This window comes from Peromyscus maniculatus, chromosome 18, assembly GCF_049852395.1.
Source record: "Peromyscus maniculatus bairdii isolate BWxNUB_F1_BW_parent chromosome 18, HU_Pman_BW_mat_3.1, whole genome shotgun sequence".
Taxonomy (NCBI): domain Eukaryota; kingdom Metazoa; phylum Chordata; class Mammalia; order Rodentia; family Cricetidae; genus Peromyscus; species Peromyscus maniculatus.
The window spans coordinates 43,312,348-43,338,627 of record NC_134869.1 but is presented as its reverse complement, the minus strand read 5'-3'; the positions used below and the strand labels follow the sequence as shown (position 1 = coordinate 43,338,627).

Below are 26,280 nucleotides of genomic sequence, written 5' to 3'. Positions count from 1 at the left end.
AAATCCCATGAAGGAGATTTTTGGCTTGCTGTTTTATAGTTCAGTACGAGGCATAGAGAAGTTACTTGGAACCATACATACGGCTGGTATGTGATAGGGCTGGGTAGACTCCACCCAGTCATTTGAGTTCTGGGCTGGTGAGAGGGCTCAGTGGTTAGAAAGCTTGCTGCAAACCTGACCACCTGAGTCAGATCCTTGAGGTTCACATGGTGGAAGGAGAATTAAGTTTCACAAGTTGTCCTCTGACCTGCACACTTGCACTGTGGCATGCATGCACCCCTTTTGTAATCGAATGTAACTTTACAGTAGTTTTGGGTTCCAGAAACAGCATGTGTGTAAGCCCACACCAATGAGCCAAGGCTTGAAAACAGAGTAGCAGACACCACTAGAAACGTCTCCTCACCTCCTGCCCTGGGAATAGACTTTTGTAGTGACCTAGATGATCAAGCCGGAATTCTTAAGACTCCCCAGCGTTGTGAGACAGAATGGGATAGTGTAGAGTACCCACAAATCTTACTTCTATGTATACCCTCCCATTATTTGTTTCTCACCCATCATTCAGGCTGTGAAAAGTGTATCCCAGTAGCTGTTGTTCATTGGAGGACAGAGTTTGAGACGAGATCCACTGAGTTCCCGGGGCTGCTTGTACAGGGACTTGTGCACTTCAGATGGGAATGGTAGAGTCAGAGCCTTTGTGTGGATCTGTCCCCTCGATCCCATTGACAACTTATCTGTGAGGTGGGTAGATGCGTGCTGTCTACAGGAGCAGAATAGGGTCTCTTTTGTTCTGACTGAGAATGGAACTAATGCCAGCACTCAAATCAGGTCCATTTGACCATGTTATCCCTTGTCACTAGTGAGAAAGCTAAGGTTTACAGGATGAGAAAACTGTGATTTCCTCTGTATGGCGAGTGGGGCAGAGATGGAAACAGCTAATGTAATTGTGCCGTGCCAAAAGTGATCTAAATAGAACATTTTAGAACTTGTTAAAACCACAGAAATGACAGAGACATTGGCTGCCTAGACAGTCACCCAAGGTTCCTCTCTGGCAGACTTTTCTGTGAGGCAGGAATTCTGAAGGACTGTCCTATCTTGTCTTGGCAAAGTTTGGCAGTTGCTTTCTTTTGTGTCCTGCTGGTCCAGTTTGGACAGCATACGTCAGCAGTCAAGGCAAGGGCAGTGTCTTGTCCAGTGGCTAACTTTGCCACAAAGAAAGAAAACTCCATATGAAGTTTCTTCGATGCCCATCCTCCTTTTTTGAAGTAGATTGGTGCTGCCAGGAACAGATGTGTCTCACTGTCATGATAAGCCTTATGTTATTAAAACATCTTAAAAACCATATTCTGGAGGTCTCTGAAATGTTTGAAGACCATCTGTCTATCTAAAATATATTTCTGTTTGACTTTGAAAATATACCTAACATGGCCGTAAATTTGATTATTATATGACTAACCACTAACCCATATTTCTAATTTATCCTAAGTAGTAATAATAACTTTCAAGGACTAGAAATTTACATTATGTTGTTAAATGAGCTGCATAGGTACTGTACCTTAAACAAAAGTAAAAACATACATACAGTATAACAAAAATAACCTTAAATTTGTATCAGTATACAAAAATACATACTGATGTAAATATTTGAGATTAATAGTTGTTTTTTAGTTTAAACATAGATTCAATAATCTACCCTTTTATCCTAGCATTTCTATATCCTCCTCTTTACAGAAAGAGATCCTTGAATCCAACCTCCTTTGTGTAGTTCTTTTTTTTTTTCCTGACCATGACCAGTAGCAGTTTACAACTAACCCCTCCTAAACCATTACAGACATCCCCCAAATGACAAGAAACCACCCACTCCACTTCTTGGGAATGTGGGTGTCATGGTCTCTAGACTGCTTCCTGTTGTCTGGGGGTGATGGTATCTTTAGGAGACCCTGAGGAAATTGGGACAGTGATCAAGTCCTGGGAGAGATAGCTGTATTATTTTGTTGTCCAGTCTCTGTGTGATGGGAAAGTGTAGAGCTTAACTGCAGTCCTGGCTGGAGTAGTCTGTGAGGCAGGACCTTCCTTCTCAGCTAGCAGCTTTGAAGTTGTTCTGGATATAGAATTTTGAGGAAACTGCAACAGAGCCATTCTGAGAGGCTGGATCACCTGGGCTACTTTCTTCATTGGTGTCTGGTTCTTTTGTTCTGAAAACATACAAACTTTTAAAGGTAACATACATATCTGCGTTAACACAAGTATGGAATGTGCAGTGTGTACAGATCAGCTAAAGATGATTTTCTGTTTTCTGTTTGAGCAGGTAAAAGACATCTGTCAACTTTATAAGTCCATTTGGACTGTATAATCAAACCTCTATCCATGCCATAGGAAAGGATGGCATGTAATAATAAGTCATGAAGACTCTAGCCAACAAGATTTATCATGTCTCATCCAGTCTCAGAGCTGTTCCCATGCAGAGGGGTCAGCAAACATGTCACCTGTCTAGTCTTTCCTGGCTTCCTCCCTCATGTCTGTTGCCAAGGAGGTCTCCCCTGGTCAAATCTGACCTTCATTAATTTATGAAGGAATCCACAGGAAACAAAAGCACAACTTCTCCCCCAACGCAACACATTCCCTGACTTCCATTCTGAAGCAAGATGTCCCTAAAATTATAAGCTGGTTTAATTCAGCAGTCCCTTCCACAATCCAGTGTGTCTCAGAAACTCCTGTTCTTTCTTTATTAGCATTCAAAAAAAATCAAAATTAACAAAGCACCACATAAGGTCCCAACTCCCTCTGTTTTATTTCCCATCCTTGCATGGCTTACTCATTTTTATGTTAGTTTGCTCTCTCTTTAAAGACTTTATTTTTTTTATTCTTTATTTTTTAAATGAACCATGTTCTCTCAGCAGGCATCAAGAGTTTATTAATCTGTTTGGTAGCCAGATATGGTAGTGTGTGGTTTGTTTTTTTTTTTTTTTTTTTTTTTTTTTTTTTTTTTTTTTTTTTTTTTTTTTTTTTTGGTTTTTTCGAGACAGGGTTTCTCTGTGTAGCTTTGCGCCTTTCCTGGAACTCACTTGGTAGCCCAGGCTGGCCTCGAACTCACAGAGATCCGCCTGGCTCTGCCTCCCGAGTGCTGGGATTAAAGGCGTGCGCCACCACCGCCCGGCTGTTTGTTTGTTTTTTAAGCTTTATTTTATGTGGATTGGTGTGAAAGTGTCAAATCCCTTGGAAGTGGAGTCACAGACAGTTATGAGCTGCCATATGGTTGCTGGGAATTGAACCCAGGACCTCTGGAAGAGCAGTCAGTGCTCTTAACCACTGAGCCATCTCTCCAGCCCCAACTTTATTTTTTTGAACTATTTTTTTTTATAACTATCTATGTCCATTTTCTTTTCTTTCTTCAGCACCTAAGCACCTTTTAAAGCACTGTACCTTTTTAGAGGTTTTCTGTGTCTGGACATGGCTTTCTATATATCTGCAGCCTTCTCTGACCACGGCAGCCAAGTCTTAAAGGGACAGTCCAGTCCACCACATGGTTTCACTTAGCGCATGGCACTGGCAGCTGGCTCAAGCCAGCAGGCAGTGGCCAGGAGCTGTACCTGTGTATGCAGCAAACATCGACCCACCCGAGAGACTGTGGGACTAGGAAGCCATGTCCGGCTCCTTGTCCAGAACTCTCTTAGCTTTCTCAAACCCTATGTTTGGATGCCATATGTAACAATGCTTTCTTGTCAGACCGCCAGCCCACAAATAATAACATGGATACTTATTCTTAATTATGAAAGCTCAGCCTTAGTTTAGGATTGTCCTAACTAGTTTTTATAACTTAACCCATATTTTAAATCTACCTTCTTCCACATGGCTTCCACCTCATCTCCGTACTGCCTGTCCTGCTTCCTCTGTGTCTGGCGGCGACTCTGCCTTTCTTCCCCTTCTCTCTGCCTGGAAGTCCCACCTATGCTCTCCTGCCTAGCTATTGGCCATTCAGCTTTTTATCACACCAATTGATTACAGCAATACATCTTCACATTGTGTACAAAAATCTCACCACAGGTATTTTAGCTGAGTATGGTGGTACTGTAACCTCATTACTTAGAGACAGAGGCAGGAGGATTGGGAGTTCAAACTCAGCCTTAGCTATATTTTGAAATCGAGGCTAGCCTGGGCTAGATGAGATCCTTTCATAAAAACAAACATTCATAAATTTTGATTGTCTGGAATTTATCTCAGACTTAATAAAGCCTGGTAATGCGTATGTGTGTATCTATCTCACATATGTGTATTTTATCTTTTTTTTTTTTGAGACAGGGTTTCTCTGTGTAGCTTTGTGCCTTTCCTGGAACTCACTTGGTAGCCCAGGCTGGCCTCGAACTCACAGAGATCCACCTGCCTCTGCCTCCCAAGTGCTGGGATTAAAGGCGTGCGCCACCACCGCCCAGCTGTGTATTTTATCTTTTTAAAATTACATCAATTTTTTTTTTTGTGTGTGAGAGTATTATGTGTGAATTTCTGCACATGGGGGGAGGTCAGAGGGCATCTTTTGAAATTTGTTTTTCTTCCATATCTGGGTCCTGGGAATTGAACTCAGGTGATCAGGCTTGGCAGCAAACACAATTCCCTTCTGAGCCAGCTGTCTGGCCATGGGAACATCAAAATGCAGGATCTTTTCTTCATCAAACAGACTTCTTTAAAAGTACATTCAAATTCTGCTGTTCGTTCTGAGTGGCAGTTTCAGCAGCCTTCTTTTATTGCAAAGGGCCTGGGAACCTGTTGACATAAAACCATTTTCAGGGCTTTGTTTGTTTGTTTGTTTGTTTAAACTGTATATACTGTTTTGAGATTTTCTGTATTGGAGGTGGGGGAAGATGCGCTAGGTTTTTGCTTTGTAGCCCAGGCCTGCCTGGAACTCTGGAGCCCAGCCTGGTTTCGTATGCAACGTTAGTCCTTCGGTCTCTGCTCTTTGAGTGCTGGGGTCACAGGGATGAGACATCACACACAGTACATATATTTTTGAGCTTGTAGAAACGTTTGGGTTGTGGTTTGTTTGTTTGTTTTTTGGTTTTTAAGACAGGTCTCTCTGTGTAGCCCTGGCTGTCCTGGAACTTGCTCTGTAGATTAGGCAAGCCTCCAAATCACAGAGATCTGCCTGCCTCTGCCTCCTGAGTGCTGGGACTAAAGATGTGTGCCATCACTGTCTGGCTGTGGTAATTTTTATAGTCTCAATATACCAGTCTTAAAGTATCTAGCCATCCTGTACATCAAATCCCATACTTGGAGTGAGCTAGCTCCTCTTCCTCCCTCCTCCCTCTTTTCTTCCCTCCCTCCTCCTTCCCCTTTGTTCTCTCTCTCTCTTTTTTCAGGGTCTTGCTATGTAGCTCAGGTTGGCCCTGAACTCAAGATTTTTCTGCAGTCGCTGAAATTACAGACAGTGTTACCAAACCCACTTTGAAGCTCCCGCACTCCTTCATTTTGGATGTAGCTAGGAAGACTTTGTTCTTTCTGTCTCCATCTCACCCAGCCTTCTGATTTTCTTTTCTTTCCTTTTTTTTTTTTTTTTTTTTTTCTTTCTTTCCCAAAACAGGGTCTCTCTATGTAGCTGTAGCTGTCCTGGAACTCACTCTGTAGACTAGACTGGCCTTGAACTCAGAGGTCCACTTGCCTCTGCCTCCTGAGTGCTGGGCTGTGCACCATCGCCTGGCCTAGCTCTGTTTTTCTTAAAAACCGTTCTCCATGTCACTGGGGTTTGCTTTTTCTCTAATATGTTGCTCCCCAGGTATAGTGATACATACCTGTAATCCCAGCACTGGGAAGGCTAAGGCAAGAGGATTGTCAGGCCATCCTGCATGTAAGACCGTGTTTCAGAAAACCAAAACAACACAAATATTGCTGAGAGGTATTATGTTTATTAGCTTCTTTATTATCAGGTTTGCAAAGTTTTTGTAAAATGTTTTCTTTTTAAAAACACTGGGATTCTGCTGTTTGTTCTGAGTGGCCGTTTCAGCAGCCTCCCTCTACAGCAAAGGGCCTGGGGACCTGATGGCATAAAGCCGTCTCCTGTAACTCCTGGTCTCCCACCCAGCCCTTTACCTCCGCTCTGCACTGACGTCCTGCTGCTGTATTGCAGCGGTTCTCCTGGGTTTTCATCATCGTTTGGACCTGAACGGTGAGATTCCAACCCTGTTTCCCACCTGCCATGAGGTCAGTAGGTTCATTACTTCAGACGTTCATACATACTCTCTGAAGAAATAGATGGTGTGTAGCCTGCATAAGCAAATGACTGCTTTAAAATTAACTGGTTGACTTTAATAGAAAGTTGTTTTTATAAACATTTTTAAAAGGAGCTGAGATGTAGCTCAGTTGGTAGACGGCTTGCCTAACGTGCATCAGCCCTGGAATCCATACCCAGCACTGCATAAACCAGGTGTGAGGGCTCACATCTGTATTCCCAGCACTAGGGAGGAGAGGCAGAGGGGTCAGGAATTCAAGGCTACTCTCAGCTACGTAGTGAGTCCTGGACTAGCCTAGCTGCCTGAGACTGTCTCAAAAAACAAAGTTGACATTGTCCAGAGAAATTAAATAGGTTTATTTATAACTTAAGATATCTGACCTGACTAATCATGCTCGATACCTCCATATGCATTAACAACTCACACCCAGGGAAGCAGAAGAGTTCTCAGGGCTTGACTTGTGTCCTTAGTTTTCTGCTGTAGTCCTACACTTAGGCGCCTCCTGACCTGGTGGGAAGAAGTACGGACTGTGGGGAGAACCAGCAATGACATCAGAAGGAGGATTTTTTCTTTTCCGTTGGAGTGAAATGTTTCTCACCATAACGGGGTTTTTTCTTTTTAACACAAACTATGTATCCCTGGCTGCCTCAAACTCAAAACCCTCCTGCCTTAGTTTCCTAAACACTGGGATTACAGACTGTGCGCGCATGTTCTCTGTGTGTTGACATGGTAGCTCCTTGTCTGTGGGCATATTTGCAACAGTTGACGTGTAGGTTAACAGACACATAGGTGGCAGTCTTCACAAAAGCTAACTAAATTTCAGTGGTCTCCCTTTTTTGATTAAACATTCTTTTTACTATTTCTTTTATTTGTTTATTTTTATTTATTTATGTTAATCTCTCTCTTTATTCTTTTATCTTTCACATCCTGCGTCTCAAGCCCATTCATTTCCCGTCCTTTCATATCTACCCTCTGCCCTTGTAACCTCTTCTCCACAAATAAAATGAAATAAAATAATTTTTTTTTAAATTTTTTTGAGACAGGGTTTCTCTTTGTAGCTTTGGCACCTTTCCTGGAACTCACTTTGTAGCCTAGGCTGGCCTGGAACTCACAGAGATCCTCCTGCCTCTGCCTCCCGAGTTCTGGGATTAAAGGCGTTCCGTCACCGCCGCCTGGCAATAAAATAAAATTTAAGAGGAAAAAAAAAGGAAAAATCTCATCACGGAAGCTGTGGTGTGACATAGTGAGTCACGCAGTGACCCCTTCTATCCATACATCCTTGTGTGCAAGTGTTTATCGCAGTCGTTGGTCTGGTGCGAGGCCTCTGGCTTCTGCTGCGCTGTCAATGCTGGGCCCTCACTGGACTCCTCCTGGACATCCTGCTGCTGCGCTGTGTTCAGGGATTTCTTCGAAGGTGTTAGTTACAGTGCGCTTTGGAAGCATAAATCTGTTTGGAAGGTCTCAGCAATTTCTTGATGTAGATACCAAATCACCGAAATCAGTGTTCTTCTGATAATACATAATTTCATAGAGTGCCACAGAGTATCAGGTCTGTAATCAGTTTCTTCATCCTTTAAGTAAACAACATATTCTTGTTAGCAGTGTTTGTGGCCAGTTGATTCTTGTGCCCCTTACCACGGTTAATCTGAGTGGTCGAGTGGTCCAGTCTGTCCATGCGTTGGTCAGGATCTTCTTACTGCTCCACTGAAGCTTTGAGGTCCACTTGACCTCCACTGGCCTCCGGCAGCAGCACAAGGTCAGCACACTGGAAACAGCTGGGGTTTGTTCCTGGTTTTCTAGTCTCTGGGTTGATGTGTATGTACATGGTGTTTGAGTGTGTGTATTTGCATGAGTGTACCACAGTGTGCACATGGAGGCCATAGGACAGACACCCTGGAGTGTCTGTTTAAGACCATCTCATTGCTTGTTGCTGTGTATGCCAGTCTAGCTGGATGGTGGCCTTCAGGGACTCTCCTGTCCCCCCCCCTTCTCACAGAGGAGCACCATGATTAGACACATGCTGCCATACCTGGCTTTATATGGGTTCTGGGGACTCCAACCCCAGAGCCCCTTACCATTTCTCCAAGCTCAGGTGCTATTTCTCCTGAAAGCGCTTCAGTAATACCTATAACCATAAGGGATTTAGTGGGTCTTTTTCTTCCCCTGGAGCTGAGGACTAAACCCAGGGCATCTACTACTGAGCTAAATCCCAACCCCCGCAAAAGGATTTTAAAATCTAAATGCCATCTCATTATCATTTTATAAAATAATTGATTTTGAGTCATGTGATGATACTCAGTTCATGTTTAGTTTTTTCCAGTTGTCTGTAAGATGTCTTTTCTTACCATTGTGTGCATATAAATTTGAACTTTATAGTTAAATAAATTGTGGGAACCAGAGAGATCCTAAGTAATTGGAGATGCTGCAGTATTCCTGTGATACAGCCTGGGAGCTCTGAATGGAATTCTCAGGTTGCCTATTTCAAGGCTTGAGGACTCAGCTGTTTCCATTTATGAAGGTCTGAACACACCCTAGTTGTATGCCATGGAACTAAGATTCTTAGTAACACTAAATTCAATTTGGAGGACTCTGTTTTGTTTTAAAGCTTACATTAATGTCTTTGAACATGAGAAAACCTACAAATTCCCATTTGCTTATTATTTTCTTTGTCATCCATTAGTTGGTGTAGTTGAGTCTGAGAATGGCTAGTTTTAAAATATCTGATAAAAGAATCTATCCATGGTTATTAAAGACATTTTAGACAATAGCATGTGTAAATATTATATAGGAAGAAAATACTATCTGTCATAATTTAAAAGAATTTATTTTTTGTTTATGTGTAATGTACTTGTGCATATGTGTGTTCATGTGTGTGTAAGCTCAAAGTTGATGTCATGTGTCTCCCTCGAATGCTTTCCACTGTATTTACTGATGTAAAGTCTGTTGCTGAACCTGGAGCTCACTAATTCTGGCTAGCCTAGCCTCGTCCTGGGAATGTTGTCTTTACCTCTTGAGCTGGGGTTGTAGGCATGCTACCCACCTGCCTGGCTTTTATGTGGGTTCTGGGGATTTGAACCCCAGTCTTCAGGTTTGGGTGGCAAGCACTTTATCCACTGGTCCATCTTCCCAGCCCCTCTTATATATTTAACCCACTATCTTTTTTAAAAATACTTAAAGTTAATAAACATACAATCTTGAATGTTTGTTCTGGACCACTGGTTCTCAACTTTCCTAATGCTGCAACCCCTTAATAAAGTTCTCATGTTGTGCTGCCCCCCAACCATAAAATTATTTTGTGATTACTTCATAACTGTAATTTTGCTACTGTTATGAACAGTAATGTATCTGATATGTGACCCCAAAGGGGTTGTGACCACAGGTTGAGAAATGTTGTTCTAGACTATCATAATTATTCTCCCTTGCCATTCTGAGTCATTTATATGAGTGTGCTATCAGTTATTATTGTTTCTATTATTAGATAGTTGATATCTCCAAATCTTTTTTTCCATTATAAATAATGCTTAGGAACATTTCCCTACAGGTGTATTGCTTGTTTATATAGTTTTTACTACAGGAGAGTCGGATATTCATTCTCATTCTCTCTCTCTCTCTCTCTCTCTCTCTCTCTCTCTCTCTCTCTCTCTCTCTCTCTCTCTCTCTCTCTCTCGGTGGTAATTCTGAATGGTTTTATTAAATAAGAAACACAGAGCCAAACGCAGAGTTAAAAGCCCCAGAGGTCAGAGAGCAGTAGCCAAGAGCTGAGACCAAGACCACCTTCTTACCACCCGCTGCCCTCCTTCCCCTGAGAAAGGGACCTACTTCCTGTGTGTCTGTCTTTTTAATGACTTTCTGTTCTACCTTCTCATTGGTTGTAAACCCAACCACATGACCTCCTCGTCACTGCCTGTCTGTACAGACCTCCAGGTCTCTATGGTTGGTATTGAGATTAAAGGCGTGTGTCTCCATGCTGGCTGTATCCTTGAACACACAGAGATCTGCCTGTCATGTGTTCGTGATTAAGGGTGTGTTCTACCACTGCCAGACTTCTGCTATGGCTTGCTATAGCTCTGACCCCCAGGCAACTTTATTTATTAACATACAAATAAAATCACATTTCAGCACAAATAAAATATCACTCTAGTTCTGGGAATTGGACCTAAGGTCATCCCACATGGTAGTCAAGACTGTACCATTCATTGAGTGTCATCCTCAGTCTTCCTCGACTTGTAAGTTTGAGACAGGGTCTCTAAATTTCCTGGGCTGACTTTGAACTCACTCTGTAGCCTTAGGTAAGTCTCTGTGATCCTCTTGCCCCAGCCTTTTGAGTAGCTAGGATTGCTGCCTGTGCCTCCAGATTTCGTGAAGAGTAATGTTCTAGTAGTATTCCAATGCACCAGCATAGAGGTGCACAGCTCTCATCCCAGCACTAGAGAGAGGCTCAGTTTGAAGCCAGCCTGGGTTACACAGTGAGACTCGATCTCAAATACAAAGCCCACACAAAACAAAATAAAACAAAAACAATAAGAAAACCACTTAAAGTGCCTGTAATTCAGCGCTCTCTACGTGAAGGCAGGGCTGTCAGTTCAAGGTCAGCTTGAACTACATACTGAGTTCTAGGCTAGCTTGGATGATAGACTGAGATTCTTCCAAACAAAAACCCCTAAAGTGTTTAAAATACTGCATAGGAGCAGGGATGGTGATGCACATCTGAGAGGCAGAGGCAGGTGGATCTCTGTATTCGAAGCCAGCCTGGGCTACAGAGTGAGATCCAGGACAGGCACCAAAACTACACAGAGAGACCCTGTCTCAAACCGCCTCCCCCCCCCCCCCCCCCCCGAAAAAAAATATTGTATAGACTCTATCAGGGTCATGCACATGCCGTGCTACGTGTGAAGTCTCAGAGGACAACTTGTTCAAGTCTGTTCTGTACATCAAACTCAGGCTTGGCTGCAGACGCCTGTACCTGCTGCTGACCTCACAACTTGCTTGTAAATCATGTAATCCTGCAGGTCTTGATGGATTACATACAAATTTAACAAATGATTCTTTTTTTTTTTAAAGACATCTTTTTTTCCCCCTAAGATTTATTTATACTATTTTATATGTATGAGCATTTCGTCTGCATGTACATCTGTGCACCACATGCATGCTTGGTGCCCGAGGATGTGGTGAGCCTCCATGTGGTGCTGGGAATTGAACCTGGGTCTTTCACAGCAACAACAGTGCTCTTAACCACTGGTCCAGTTTTCCAGCCCCAACAAATGACTCTTCAAATGCATTACAGTTGGTTCCGTTTCTGGCAACCACCTCATTTCTCTTTAAAGGGAAATATTTTGAAAGAAGCATTCATGCTTGCTATCATGGATCCCTTCCCGTTTTCTGTCTTTAAGTCTATTAGGTTTTAGTCATCACTGTTTCCCCTTTGTAAAGCCAGGGTAGTTTTCCCTTAGTGTACCTTTGGGTGATTCAGCTTCCAAAACCCAGATAGGTTTCAGTCTTAACAGTATCTAATAAAATATAAATACCATGGAGACAGTTGATATACTGCATTATTTAGGGAGTATTGACAAAAGCCTAGATGATGTGCAGAGCCATAATTGTTTTGAGACAAGGTTTCACACTGTAGCCCAGGCTTTCCCAGAATGCATCAGGTAGCTTATAGACTAGTCTTCAACTCTCCATCTTTCCGCCTCAGCTTTCCGCACAGTTGTTTCCAGTCCACAGATGAGTTGGTTGGGTCTGCATGTGAACCCTGCCCTCAAAGAACAGATGTGAGCAGTTGAAGGCTCTTGTCTCCTTTGAATGTTAGTACTTTCTGTTGTTGTTTTGGTTTTTTTCAGGACAGGGTTTCTCTGTGTAGTCCTGACCATTCTGGAAGTCCCTCTGTAGACCAGACTGGTCTCAAACTCAAGAGTTTCACCTGCCTCTGCCTCCTGAGTGCTGGGATTAAAGGTGTGTGCCACCACCGCCAGGCTGCCTATCAGTTCTTAAAATAATCCATCATTTTCTTCTTTGAATATTTTCTTACTTGGCTTGCAAAACAAGCTTTCAGTTTCCACCAAACATGGCTTGGCCTTTACTGGTTCCCTTGCTGTACCCACCCCCAGTCTGGCCTTAAACTTCAGACTCTCCTGCCATGGGTGCCTGCTCTCTATCAGTGAACACTTTCAGACTTGAAAAGCAAAATAGGATATTATAAACTAGTATATCATGTATCCTTTAATAACTATCAGTAAGCTATACTTTTTATTTATTTTTTAAAGTTTTATTTTGAGGCAGAGTCTCACAATGTAGCCCTGGCTGTCCTAGAACTTTCTCTGTAGACCAGGCTGGTCTTGAATTCACAGAGATCTGCCTCCTCTGTGTCCCAGATTATTTCATTTTTGAGATCTGTGTTCATGTAATGCAGGCTGGCTTCAAACCCTGTGTAGCCAAGGATGGTATTGAAGTTGTGATCTTCCTGCCTTCACCTCCCTAGTGCTGAGATTGTGTCAGGTTTGTGCCCTGTAACTGTTGGGCGCAGTGCTGGGGATGGGGATCAGACCACGGTGCTGGGGATCAGACCACAGTGCTGGGGATCAGGGGATCAGACCACAGTGCTGGGGATCAGGGACAGTGCTGGGGATCAGAGGATCAGACCACAGTGCTGCACAGCCTAGGCAAGCACTCTGCCAACTGAGCTGTGTCTTCAGCTGCGGCTTGCTATCAGTCTGTGATTTCCACACTGCACATACCCATATTTTTTTTCCTTTTTAAAGTTTTATTTATTGATGCTTACCCACTGTTGGTGAATTATTTTCTAAAAATACTTTTTTCAGTGCTGGAGATAAAACCTAGATTTCAAACATACTAAGCAAGCACTCTGTCACTGAACTATACCCTCAAGATTATGACAAGTTCTCTAAATTATAACCAACATTAATATAGCATCTGCCACCAAAGCACAGATCATTTTGTCACCTCTGACGGCTCTGGTTGGTAGTCAGTCTCCTCTTCTCCCTGACCTTGGCAACCACTAATCTGTCTGCTGTTCCAATAATTTTTGCTTTTCTAGAATGCCATGGACATATAATCACATAGTATGTTACATTTTCAGACCGGTGTCTTTCATTTAGCATGTCTTTAAGATTCATATACATTGTTTCATATCTTAGTAGTTCACTTAGTAGTTCTTGATTTTATCACTGAGTAAAGTTCCATTTTAAGATTCTGTAAGTTCCAAGCTGGGCGGTGGTGGCGCACGCCTTTAATCCCAACACTTGGGAGGCAGAGCCAGGCGAATCTCTGTGAGTTCGAGGCCAGCCTGGGCTACCAAGTGAGTTCCAGGACAGGCGCAAAGCTACACAGAGAAACCCTGTTTCAAAAAACCAAAAAAAAAAAAAAAAAAAAAAAGAATCTGTAAGTTCCATTTATTAACTCGGTGAAGAATAGGCCTTTTTTCATTTATTAAATAAAGTATTTTAGAACATTTGCATGTAGGCCGGGCGGTGGTGGCGCACGCCTTTAATCCCAGCACTCGGGAGGCAGAGGCAGGCGGATCTCTGTGAGTTCGAGGCCAGCCTGGACTACCGAACGAGTTCCAGGAAAGGCGCAAAGCTACATAGAGAAACCCTGTCTCGAAAAACCAAAAAAAAAAAAAAAAAAAAAAAAAGAACATTTGCATGTAAGTTTCTTAGATGTATAAGTTTCATTTACCTAGGGCAGATAGCATGGAGTACGATAGCTGAGTTGTCAATTCATATTTAGCTTTCTAAGAACCGCTCTGTTGTTCAGAGCGATGGTACCAGTCTGCAATGTCAGTATTTCATAGTTATGCTTTTGACCATTTTAAAATTGAAGTTTGTTTTCTTAAATGCTGCTGAGTATTTTTTAACATTTTTAAAAATATTTTTTTAAAGATTTATTTATTTATTATGGATACAGTATTTATTTAGTATGGATATGTGCCTGCAGGTCAGAAGATCTCATTACAGATGGTTGTGAGCCACCATGTGGTTGCTGAGAATTGAACTCAGGACCTCAGAAAGAGCAGCCAATGCTCTTAACCTCTGAGCCATTGCTCTAGCCCTAAAAATAAAAATAATTTTTAAGATTTGTTATTTATTTTATGTGCACCAGTGTTTTGCCTGTATATGTGTCTGAGTGAGGGTGTCTGATCCCCTGGAACTGGAGTTACAGACAGTTGTGAGCTGCCATGTGGGTGCTGGGAATTGAACTCAGGTCCTCTGAAAGAGCAGCCAGTGGTCTTAACCACTGAGCCATCTCTCCAGCCCCTGTTGCTTTGTTTTAAATTGAGGTACGGGAGCGATGTGAATGTGCACAGCACACACAGGGAAGTCAGAAAACACGTTCTCAGAACTTTGTCCTCTGCTCCTGCCATGTTTAGAAGTAGTCTTTGTGTTTCTGCCTTTCCGTTGAGTTTGGTCCGTGAGGTTCTGGGTGATTGCTTGTCTCTGCATCCCACGGGAGGAGTGCTGGGGCATAGACCGTCACCACGCTGGCTGAGCTGTGCTCTTGTTCAGTAGTTTCTTCTAAGGAGCTGAGAGGTGTGGTGCATGCCTGAGCCAGCCAGGGTTCCGTGGTAGCTGATCTCCGGGTCCTGCCAAGCCCAGGCAGTCCCTTAGTCCGCTTTTAAACATACAGACGCTTATATTATTTAAACTGCTTGGCCATTAGCTCAGGCCTATCATTGTCTAGCTCTCACTCTTATATTCGGCCCATTTCTATTAATCTATACTTTGCCACGTGGCTCGTGGCTTACTGGTACTTACATCTTCCTTGTCCTGGCGGCGGCTGCAGGCAGTCTCTCCTTTCCCTTCCTGTTCCCTCAATTCTCCTCTCTGTTAGTCCCGCCTATACTTCCTGTCTGGCTGTTGGCCAATCAGTGTTTTGTTTATTAACACATTTGCCATACAGAACATCCCACAGCATTCCATGCCTTGTCTTCTTTCAAATCTGTTGAAGTTTCAGGTTTTACTTCTTTTCTCCCTTATTTCCCTTTGATGTTTTGAGACCCAGTTTTGCTGTGTAGCTCAGGCTTGCCTTACACTCTTTCTAAATGTTCCTGTCTTACTCCCCCATGCTGGCATCCCAGGTATACACTACATGTGTGGCTTCATAGTCCATGTTTTGTCAATTAGTCAATATACATTTTGAGTTAATTTTTATATAATACTTAGACCAAAGTTCTTAAAATGTGTGTAACTGTTTCTGTATCATTGTGGAAGCACTGTTCTTTTCCCGTTAACTTGCCTTTGCTTCTTTGTAAACACCTGGTTGAATGTATTTGTGTGTTGTGTTTCTGGACTTTCTGCCCCAAAGATCTGTATGTCCTTCATTCACTGATTCTGTGATCTCTTTATTTTTGTAATTTTACAGTAAATCTTAAAAAACTTTCTTTCGTAAAATTATTTTTGCTGGGCAGTGATTGGGTAAAGGACTCACTGCTGACCCTGGCACTCTGAGTTCCGTCTGGGAATTCTTGTGGTGGAAACAAAACAGTTGCTGCAAATTGTCTCTGATGTGACCTATGTACCGTGAACACACACGCACACGCACACACACACGCACACACAAAATCTAAAAACTTGGGGGTTTTTTGTTTTGATTTTCTCTTTCTACATAAACATTAGAAATTTTTTTGTTTGTATCTACAAAAAATCCTGCTGGGATGGAATGGAATTTGTAAACCTATAGACAGCTTGAGTACAGTGGACAGCTGTACTGTGCTGTCTTTCAGTCTGTGTGCATACTCTGATTTATTTGGGTTGTTGATATCTCCCATTTATGATTTTCAGTATGCAAGCATTTAATTTGAGGAGCATAGTCATAAGTAAATTTTATTTTTTAATTGTTTATGCTAAATTTATAGCTGTTTGATTGATTTGTCGGTGTTAATGTCCTGTGGTGATCTACCTAAACACATTGTTTGGTTTGAGAAGTGTTTTGGTTTTGTTTAGCTTTGGTTTTTTGACTTTTTGATCTTGTCTGTGTATATAGTTGTTGTCTGCAAATAGGAACAGTTGTCGTCCCGTCCCGTCCCGTCCCCCCCCCCCACACACACACACTCTGCGCCTCGCTTCTTTTTCTGGCTTGTTGTATTGATTAGGACTTCCACTGTGATCTCAAATGGGAGTGACCGTGGGCAGCCTTGCCTTTTCTCATCCTAGTGGAGAAGCATTCGTTCTTCTCTTCTTCTCTTCTTTCTTTCTTTTTTTTTTTTTTTTTTGTTTTTTGTTTTTTGTTTTTTGAGAAAGGGTTTCTCTATGTAGTTTTGGTGTCTGTCCTGGATCTCACTCTGTAGACCAGACTGGCCTCGAACTCACAGAGATCCACCTGGCTCTGCCTCCTGAGTGCTGGGATTAAAGGTGCCCTGCTCTTTTTTTTTTTTTTTTCTTGAAAGAGGGTCATTCTGTGTAGCCCTAGCTGTCCTGGAATGCTGTCTGTAGACCAGGCTAGCCTCAAACTCACAGAGATCTTCCTGCCTTTGCCTCCTGAGCGTTGGGATTAAAGGTGAGCGCCACCGTCGCCTAGCAGAGAAACATTCATTCTTTAGGTTTGCTTGACTGTATTAAAACAGGACAGTTTAAGCCAGGCACAGTGACTCCTTTGTAATTCCAAGACTTGGAAAGCAGAAGCAGTAGGATCATTGTGAGTCCATGGCTAGCCTCATCTACATAGAAAGTTCCATACTAGCTATAGTCACCTAGTGAGAGCTTGCTTTTGGGGGGTTTATTTTTTTCTTTTAAAGACATTTTCCTTCATGAGCATTTTTATTATAGATTGGTTTTCAATTTTGTCATGTGTTTTGTGTGTGTGTGTGTGTGTGTGTGTTTTGTTTACATTATGCATTAATCTTTGATTGACCTTTAAATTTATTATGTTGTTTTACTGTCTGTTGTTAAACCCATCAAGTAATTATCTGTATTTTGGTCGTTATAGTTTGTGATTCTAAAGTTTCCAATTTTATTTTTGTATATATTCTATTTCTTTGCTGAAACTGCCTGTGTTTTCAACAGTTAAGAGTGTTGTTATACCTTGTTCAAACATTTGTATAATATCTGCCTAAAGGTCATTGTCAGATAATTAATTCTGATATCTGTCCATCTTCATGTTTTGATTGTTCATGTCTTGTCTTGATGCAAATTGAAGTAATTTTAGATTGTTTCCTGGAATTTTGAATAATTATATTAAGAGGGTCTGGATTTTTATTTAAATATTCAAGTCAGTGTTGACTTTTAATGAACATTTGATACAGTTAAAATCATCCTGGAGGTCCTGTTCAGCCTTCTTAGGTAGTGACTGCACAGTCATGTCAGGAACAGGCATAGTAGCACACACCTGCAATGCCAATACTTAGAAGGTGGGGTTTGCAGGAGTTCAAGACCAGCCTTGGGTACATAGTGAGGCTAAGATCCTGTCTCCAAAACACAAAGCCCTCCCCTGAGCCAAAGGAAGTCATTTCAGTTGTTAAGGCTCCAGTGCTCTGTAGATCTTCTTTTCCTGTGGACCACCCAGTAATCCATCAAGAACTCTCTAGGTAGTTTTCCTCTTTTTTTCCCTTTCTTTCTTCCTCTCTCCCTCACTCCCTCTCTGTTCCTCCCTCTCTCTTCCTCTCTTTCTCTCTTTCTCTTCTTTCTTCCTTTTTTTCTTCCTTTCTTCCTTGCTTTCTTTCTTCCAAGACAAGGTCTCTCTATATAGCCCTGGCTGTACCGGAACTCCCTATGTAGTCTTGGCTGGCCTCAAACTCACAGAGATCGGCCTACCTCTGTCTTCTAAATGCTGGGATTAAAGACCTGTGCCACCACATCCAGCTTTGGTGGCTTTTTTTTAATAGTTCAGAATGACCTTTTTGTATATGCTAGGGATAGATACTGAAGTATGATGAATTATTATGAGAACATTTTAAATTTTTAAGTTACATATTTACATGAAAATTTACTTTTTGTATGAATCTAGGTGATTATTTTAGTGGTGTTTTTTTTGTTTTTTTTTTTTTTCTGTATAGTATAAACTTTTCAAACAAAAATTGGGGGCCACAAAGAAATGTAGGTCCAGAACATGTCATTCATCTGCTTAGAATCTGCTAATGAAGTTGCTGGTGAGATGGTTCAGCTCGGCCACATGACCCACATGGTGGTAGGAAAGACAGACACAGACACAGACAGACAGACAGACAGACAGAGACACACACACACACACACACACACACACACCTTTGAAAAACTAAAGTAGCCTTTTATCTCAGAAAGTATAGAAGCAGAATTTCTTCCAATGATCTGTTTGGCTGTTTTCCTATGAGCCTTCCAACTGCCTAATGGCTTCTCATGTCACTCAAAATAAAAGATAGAGTGCCTTTTTGTCTTTAGTATGAATCTTAATAAATCTGTGTCATATCCATAGAGCTTATCATAGTGCCAGGGCCCATAGTAGAAACATTGCATACAACAAATACGTGTCTGAATGAATGGATGAGTTTTTTTAAAAATTTTTATCTTACATGTATAGGTATTTGGTATGCATGCATGCCAGTGTTATATGCCTGCCTGGTGCCCCTCAGAGACCAGAAGAGCATGTTGGATCCCTTAGGACTGGAGTTACAGATGGCTATAAGGTGCCATGTGGGTGCTGCTAGGAATTAAGTCCAGGCCTCTCTGGAAGAGCAACCAGTGCTTTTAACCACTGAGCCGTCTCTCGAGTCCCATGGATGAGTCTTTTTTTGGTGTTTTAAGACAGGGTTCCTCCTTGGCTGTCCTGGAACTTCCTCTGTAGACCAGGCTGTCCTTGAACTTAGAGATCTGCTGCCTCTGCCTCCCGAGTGCTGGACTTGGATTAATCTCTTTAACAGCATCTCTTGGTTTCCTCAGGTTGCCTTGGCCTTAGCCATAGTAATTTTTTTGTTATTACATAACTTGAACTACCTCTAAGGTCCATTGCCTCCTGCAGCATTAGATATTATTACCACTTTTCTTTAGGCAGTTAAAAATTAGGACCTAGGACTGGAGATGCAGCTCAGTGGTAGAGTGCATTCTTAGCATGCACAAGGTTCTGGATTCAGTCCTTATGAACAACAGGAAGGGACCCGAAGAGGAAAGGGAGAAAGAATCTGAAAGGCACATTTAAGTTTGTTACTCCAAAGCCATACTTGCTTTATATATTTGTATTTTTTTGAGATAGGGTCTCTGTAGCTCAGGCTGACCATGAACCGCTTCATTCTCCAAAAATACTGGGATTATAAGTGTGAGCCACCATGCTGAACTTAAATTAGAAGCTCCAGGGCAGGGTAGATCCATGGAAATGGTGTTCAGGGATTTCTGGGGATTTCTTTTGTTTTGTTTTGTTCTGTTCTGGGTTTTTATTTGTTTGTTTGATTGTTTTGTTTCTTTTTTTTTTTTTTTTTTTTTTTTGGTTTTTCGAGACAGGGTTTCTCTGCGTAGCTTTGCGCCTTTCCTGGAGCTCACTTGGTAGCACAGGCTGGCCTCGAGCTCACAGAGATCCTCCTGGCTCTGCCTCCCAAGTGCTGGGATTAAAGGCGTGCGCCACCACCGCCCGGCTGTTTCTTTTTTTTTTTTTTTTTTTTTTTCTCCCAAGATGGAGTCTTTGCTGGGTGTGGTGGAGCACTCCTTTGATCCCAACACTTGGGAAGCAGAGGCAGGGTGAGATCTGTGAGTTCCAGGCAGCCAAGGCTATATATAAATATATTGCGACCCTGTCGCAGCAGCAGCAGCAGCAGCAGCAGTCTTTTGCTGTGCCCAGGCTGTCCTTGAACTCAAAGCACACCTCCTGTCTCCCTCCCTGTGTTGGAATTACAGGTGTGAGCTCCCCTTGCGGCTCACCGCGCATGCTCCATCCTTCCGCATTACCCTCTTTCCTCAGTCTCCTTTGAATTAATTCCTTTATTTTAATGTATTTATCCTCATCTAATGTTTGTTCTTTCCATGTGATTCCTCCTTCCTCCCCCACCTGGTGCCGTCTTTATTTGCTCATTTATGGTTAGAGTTTTCCGCTTGGTCTTTGGGGACCGATATGGGAGGAGAAGCAGATAGCTACTAGGTGCCATGCTGCTTGTCTTCTGCCCCCAGTGATAAATGATTTTACTAAATATAGCTCACTGGGAAGAAAATTCTCTCTGACTCGGTTTGGTCCTTGTTTTACATTTTTGAAGTTGAGCCTCATAGCTTTTAAGTAAAAAGCATTTCTTTGACCTCAATTATTTGCAGGTGAGAAAGAGGCAGGATAAATTTAAAGGTGAACTTTTTACATATCCCCAAATCATTATTCTTCACTAAAAAGTCTATTCTGGCAGCTGAACATATGCAGCCAAAGAGCTGCTGCTGTATCTTTAAAAGCTGTCCTCAGAGCAGTGTGGAGGCAGGCATGCCACTGAAGTACTTGAATGAAAGCAAGAAGAAGAGGTGGGGGGGTGCTCGTGTGTGTGTGTGTGTGTGTGTGTGTGTGTGTGTGTGTGTGTGTCTGTCTGTCTGTCTGTCTGTCTGTCTGTCTGTCTGGGTGTACGTCTCGGTCTGTCCGTTGGTCGGTCGGTCTGTGTCTGTCTGTCAGCAGAGCTCTGGATGACATCCTTTAAAACAGCTGGGCTGTGGTCAGCTTCAGATCTGCTGTCAGCACTTGGCCTGCTGGAGAAGCGGCAACAAGGATCAGTAGCATTTCATTCAAGGGTGAAGGGGGGCGGCTGGGGACTGTGGGCGGGGGAAGAGGCACAGGTTTCCCAGAAGGAATTTCTTCCGGCAAAATTCCGGCAGAACAGATCCTTACAATGAGGTCTCCATTAATAATGTGAGCTTGCTGTTGGTGTAATTGCAGATCCATCTGGGGTGAGTGTTGGATAATCTTTCTTTAAATCAAAGTCCTTGGACTTCACAGGCTGGGAGGGAAGAGGTGACAAAAACTGGCATTTTAAAAATATCATTGTTGATTTAACTGTACAGTATACACTATAGAAATTAAATTTTTCAAGGATTCTGGACATTTTCAAGGGCTATTTTTTTATCTTTAAAAGATTTTAAGTATTAGGTTTGCTAGAACTTCTACTGTATGCAGATTCTACCTCTTCCATAATTATTTTTAAGCAATGCTTCATTCAGATTTTGCTTATGAGAATCGCAGTGATTTCTTCTCCTCTCTTTGGTGATGCTGTTGACGCACATTGCAGGAAGCAGGGAATCCCCTATAAATATCTTCACTGTGTCATTGCCCAGGTCCCCATGCCCTGCTGGTGAATATGCCTCTGTGTCCTGTGTCTTTATGTAACCGTCCCCTACTCTTCAAATGTGTTAAGAAGAAATATGTCGCCTTCTCCGTATCTAGGGAGCTTTTGTGATTATAAACATCTGGGAGTAATTTGCTAAACCGTTTTTCTACAAATGCTGTGTGATGTGTTGAGGTCGTTATGAGTTTCTCTGGTTTCACCACTTCTAATTTTGGATGACTTGTTTGTTTCTTACAATTGGCTTGTTTTTGTTTGCTGGCTTTGGTTTCTAAAGAGTGCAGAATGGGATTCCCTCTACCTCCAGTGACGTATTATTTTGTTTGCAGTCTTTTTCTTCTGAGAGGGAGGGGACGGAGAGAAGGAGGAAGAAAAATCGATCTGAAGCGGTGCGTTCTCCCTTTATGACTTGATGGTGATAACTGGGACCACTGAATAGAGCTGAAGCTATAGTGGGATGTTTTAGTGATGGGCTACCATTGTGTCTGTTTCTTTTAAAACAGGCTTAGACCAAAGTCCGGATTGCTGAAGCAAGGTGCTTGAATTAACCCTGTGAGTGCTGATGCTGATGAATTTTACCTAATTGCTATTTGTAAATGTAGAAAGAAAAAGAACTCATGTGGGGGGAGGGCTAAGAACCCAAAACCATGAACGTAAACTGAGTTTTGGAATTTGGGGTTATTTTCTCTATTATTTATACTGGTCCTGATCACTTTGTGTTTTCTAGAGCTCAAAATAGGGAGTTACATAAAAGTCCTTGCCACTGTAGTTCAGAGTAAAATTCAGTCTGAATCTGTATAGCTAAAGCAAAGCTAAGAAAGGACTTGCCAGGTATGAGCCCAGGTGTGAGAGCAGCAGTCCTAGCTCATTGATTTTGGGTTTTGTGTTTGGGCTTCCAGTTTCTTTTATGAACTCCATTTGGATACTGCTGATCTTTGAAGGGCTACCGGCAGAGGTCAATTTGAAGAACTCGAGTAGACTCGAGCCTGGAAAAATCTAAGCGTTACCTTTCTGTAAAATATGTATATTTGGATAGCATATGTGGAGTTGTACCTTTAAGAACCTGCCTGTTTATTTTCTATCCTGATTTCTTTCTCTGTTCTGTACTGCCACTTACTCTGAATTCTTTGTAATAAGTGAAAAAATAATAGTTTCAGCTGTTCAGCTTAGATTGTACAGTTCCATTTTTTCTGCAGTATCTCAGTAATTATATCCATATATGTTTCAAACTAACAATTTAACTTTATTTAGACAGAAGTGGGGTGAGGGGAGAAAAGGGTAAATCTAGAGTAAATGAAGAACCTTCTAAGAGAATAACCTATTTATTATAGATAGAGACAGGGTTGTGAGGGTGCTGAGCTCAGTTCCTCTGCATCTTTGCATCTGGACGTTGCAGCAGATATGTGGGTCGTTTCTCCTTAGCTTTTCAGGAAACCCCTGTGGTGGACAACCCTCCTTAACCGTTGCTGGGAGACCGCTCTGACGTCACTGGAGCAGTTCCCGGGCTGCAGCTAGAACAGGAATAGCCTGGGAGGGGACAGAACTGCTGTGAAATCAGATGATGACGGTCGCCGTCAGCGTGGTTTTCCTTTGATGTAGGGTGGGTGGACTGCACCCAGAGTTTTCTTAATGGTCCAGTCATTTCCAGGTAAAAAAAATTAGCAAAAGACCTTTTTATTTCAACTGAAAGTGGCTTCTTTTTAATCAAGTCTTTGTTTTCTAATACTCAAGGAAAAAAGGTATTAGAAAAATTCCCTTTTTATCTTTCATTTTCTTTCACTCTCTCCTTTTGGGGGATTAGGGAAAGATCAGGGGCAGCTTTTGTACAAGGTTTTTAGCAATAACTTCATAATTGAAAATGGGATATTTGTTATAAGGATATCCTGGCAACATTGACTGGTTTTGTATGATTTCACCTATTTAATTAAGACAGAGTCTCACACAGTGGGCCTGTCCTCAAACTCGCCATATAGCCAAGAATGACCTTGAGTTCCTGATCCTCCTGCTTCCACCTCTCAGGTCCTGAGATTACAGGCAGTGTACTGTATCTGGCTGTGTTGATAGGAGACTATTTCTGAACCCTAAGTTAATACACTTAATTTTGTTAGCCTTTCTTTTTCCTGGCTCCCCCTTTTTGTTAATAGTCTGTTATTAGCTTCTCTTTAAGAAAGGCATTCTTGCCGGGTGGTGGCGGCGCATGCCTTTAGTTACAGTACTCAGGAGGCAGAGGCAGCCTGGTCTACAGACTGAGTTCCAGGACAGCCAGGGCTACACAGAGAGAAACCCTGTCTCCAAATGCCTCCCCCCGGTTTTTTTTTTTTATTACATTTTAAATTTTATGGGGGTAGAGAGATTGCACAGGGGTTGAGAGCACTGGCTGCCATTGCAGAGGACCCAGGTTCAAGTCCCAGCACCCACATGGCAGCTCACACCTGTCTGTAACTCCAGTTCCAGGGATCAGACACCCTCTTCTGACCTCCAAGCATACTAGGCACATATGTTCAGGCAACACACTCACACATAAAATAAACCTTTTAAAAACTATTTTTGGGATTATAATATAATTGTAACACAATTCTTCCTCCCCACTCCTCTTTCCGAACCTAATCTTTAAAAAGACGGTTTTATTGTGCTCTGAGTGTTTTGCCTGCTTGTGCATTCGTGCATCTCATGCATGCCTAGTGCTCGATGAGGTCAGAGGAGGGTGTTTGATCGCCTGTAGTTGGGGTTACAGGCGTTTGTGAGCTGTCTTGTGGGTGCTGGGACTGGAACCCTGGTTATGTGGGAGAGCAACCAGTTTCTTAACCACCGAGCTTTTTCATAAATAAATATTTTTTCCCCTTCAAGACAGGGTTTCTGTGTGTAGCCCTGGCTATCCTGGAACTCACTCTGTAGACCAGGCTGGCCTCCAACTGAGATCGGCCTGCCTCTGCCTTCTGAGTGCTGGGACTAAAGATGTGTGCCACCCCCACCAGGTTCATAAATCTTAATTTTTTAAGAATATTTTTGTGTACTTGTGTGTGCATGTGTGTGTGTTCACACCTGTGCCGTGGCACATGTGAGGTCAGGACAAGTTGTAGGAGTCAGTTCTCTCCTCCCTTCCACCATGTGGGTCCACGTGCCTTTTCTGATGGGACATCTTGCCAGCCCTCTTTTTTATTTAGTGTTTTTTTTTTCTTTGTGTGTGTTATGCGTAGTGTATGTGTGCCAGTGTGCAGACGCACACATATGCCTTGGAGCGAAAGGTCCAGATTGGCATGTCCTCCTGTTGCTGTCCACCTTTTTTTTTTTTATTTTTATTTATTTATTTATTTTTTTTTTTGAGACAGGGTGTCTCTGTGTAGCTTTTGGTGTCTGTCCCGGATCTCGCTTTGTAGACCAGGCTGGCCTAGAACTCACAGAGATCCACCTGGCTCTGCCTCCCAAGTGTTGGGATTAAAGGCGTGCGCCACCGCCGCCCGGCTTATCCACTTTATTTTTAAGACAGGGTCTTCATTCCATTTTACTTTTCTGTTGCTGTGATAAATCACTCTGACCTAAAAGCAGCACAGGAGGAAAGGGTTTATTTTATCTTAGAGTTTACATTCCATCATCAAGGAAAGCCAAAGTGGGACACAAGGTAGGAGGAACTTGAAACAGATCCATGGGGAATGCTGAGTACAGGCTCACTCACAAGCTAGCTCTTGGGCTTATTTGTGGGTAGCTAGCTTTTGTAGGTAGCCCGGGACCACCTGCCTACAATGCTGTGGGATGTCTTTCTGTAAGCTGTGAATGTGTGTTGCTCTGACTGGTTGATAAATAAAGCCATTTGGCCTATGGCAGGGCAGGAAGAGCCAGGTGGGAAAACCCAAGGGAGACAGTGAGAGGAGAAAGGAGAGGCAGGGAGACGCCATCCCGCCGTCCAGGGCGTCATGGAATGGCACACAGGTGAAGCCACGGAACACGTGGAGACATGTAGATGAGTAGAAATGGGCTGAGCTTAGTTCTCAGAGCTAGCTAGCAGAGATGGTGCTCCCTGCCCCTCCTCCGTGGCCTGGGCCCTCCGACATCAGTCTACAGTCAAGACAAATTTTCACTGGTCAAGCTGGTCTGGGCGAACCCCCAGTGGAAACCCTCAACTCTAGGCTTGTCAAGTGGGGACTGACGCTAACCAGGACAGTCTCCCGCCGACCCTGGAACCCACTGCTTGACTAGACCGGCTGACCAGTGAGCCCATGGGACCCTCCTGTCCCCTCCTGTCTCTACTTCCCATGGTAGGCACCAGCTCTTCACAGGGGTGCTCGGGATCCAGACTCAGGTCCTCATGCTTCACTGGCTGAACCATCACCTCCCCCAATTCCTACACTTTAAAGACGGAATTAGCATTAACCATTATAATTCATATTTAGAAATTCAATAGGATTATGCCATTTGTGTTTTCATATTACTTAGAAACTTATTTATTTCTCTCTCTGTGTGTCTATATTCATGTGATGTGTGCATGCCTTGAAGTATGGTTATGTGTGTGTGCATGTGTGTGTCTACATTCATGTGTGCATGCCATGAAGTGTGTGTGTATGTCTGCATTTCATGTGTGCATGCCATGAAGTGTGTGTGTGTGTCTGCATTTCATGTGTGCATACTATGAAGTGCGTGTGTGTGTCTGCATTTCATGTGTGCAAATGCCATGAAGTGTGTGTGTATGTCTGCATTTCATGTGTGCATGCCATGAAGTGTGTGTGTCTGCATTTCATGTGTGCAAATGCCATGAAGTGTGTGTGTATGTCTGCATTTCATGTGTGCATGCCATGAAGTGTGTGTGTATGTCTGCATTTCATGTGTGTGTCTGCATTTCATGTGTAC

The 26,280-nt window shown here is 42.7% G+C and overlaps 1 protein-coding gene across 25 annotated transcripts in view; it reads left to right on the top strand.

Moving 5' to 3' along the window:
• Positions 1-26,280, top strand: part of R3hdm2 (R3H domain containing 2) — a 125,848-nt gene that overhangs the window by 37,290 nt on the left and 62,278 nt on the right. For 2 of the 25 annotated variants that reach the window (XM_076554102.1, XM_042263145.2), the window contains exon 1: positions 21,785-21,827. The exons of 16 other annotated variants lie outside the window; for them this stretch is intronic. The gene's annotated coding sequence lies outside the window, so the exon portion shown is untranslated. Of the gene's footprint in view, positions 1-20,977; positions 21,047-21,496; positions 21,828-21,941; positions 21,991-26,280 lie in introns of those variants that run through there. 7 more of the 25 variants (XM_076554103.1, XM_076554092.1, XM_076554106.1 and 4 more) reach the window with 7 other exon arrangements.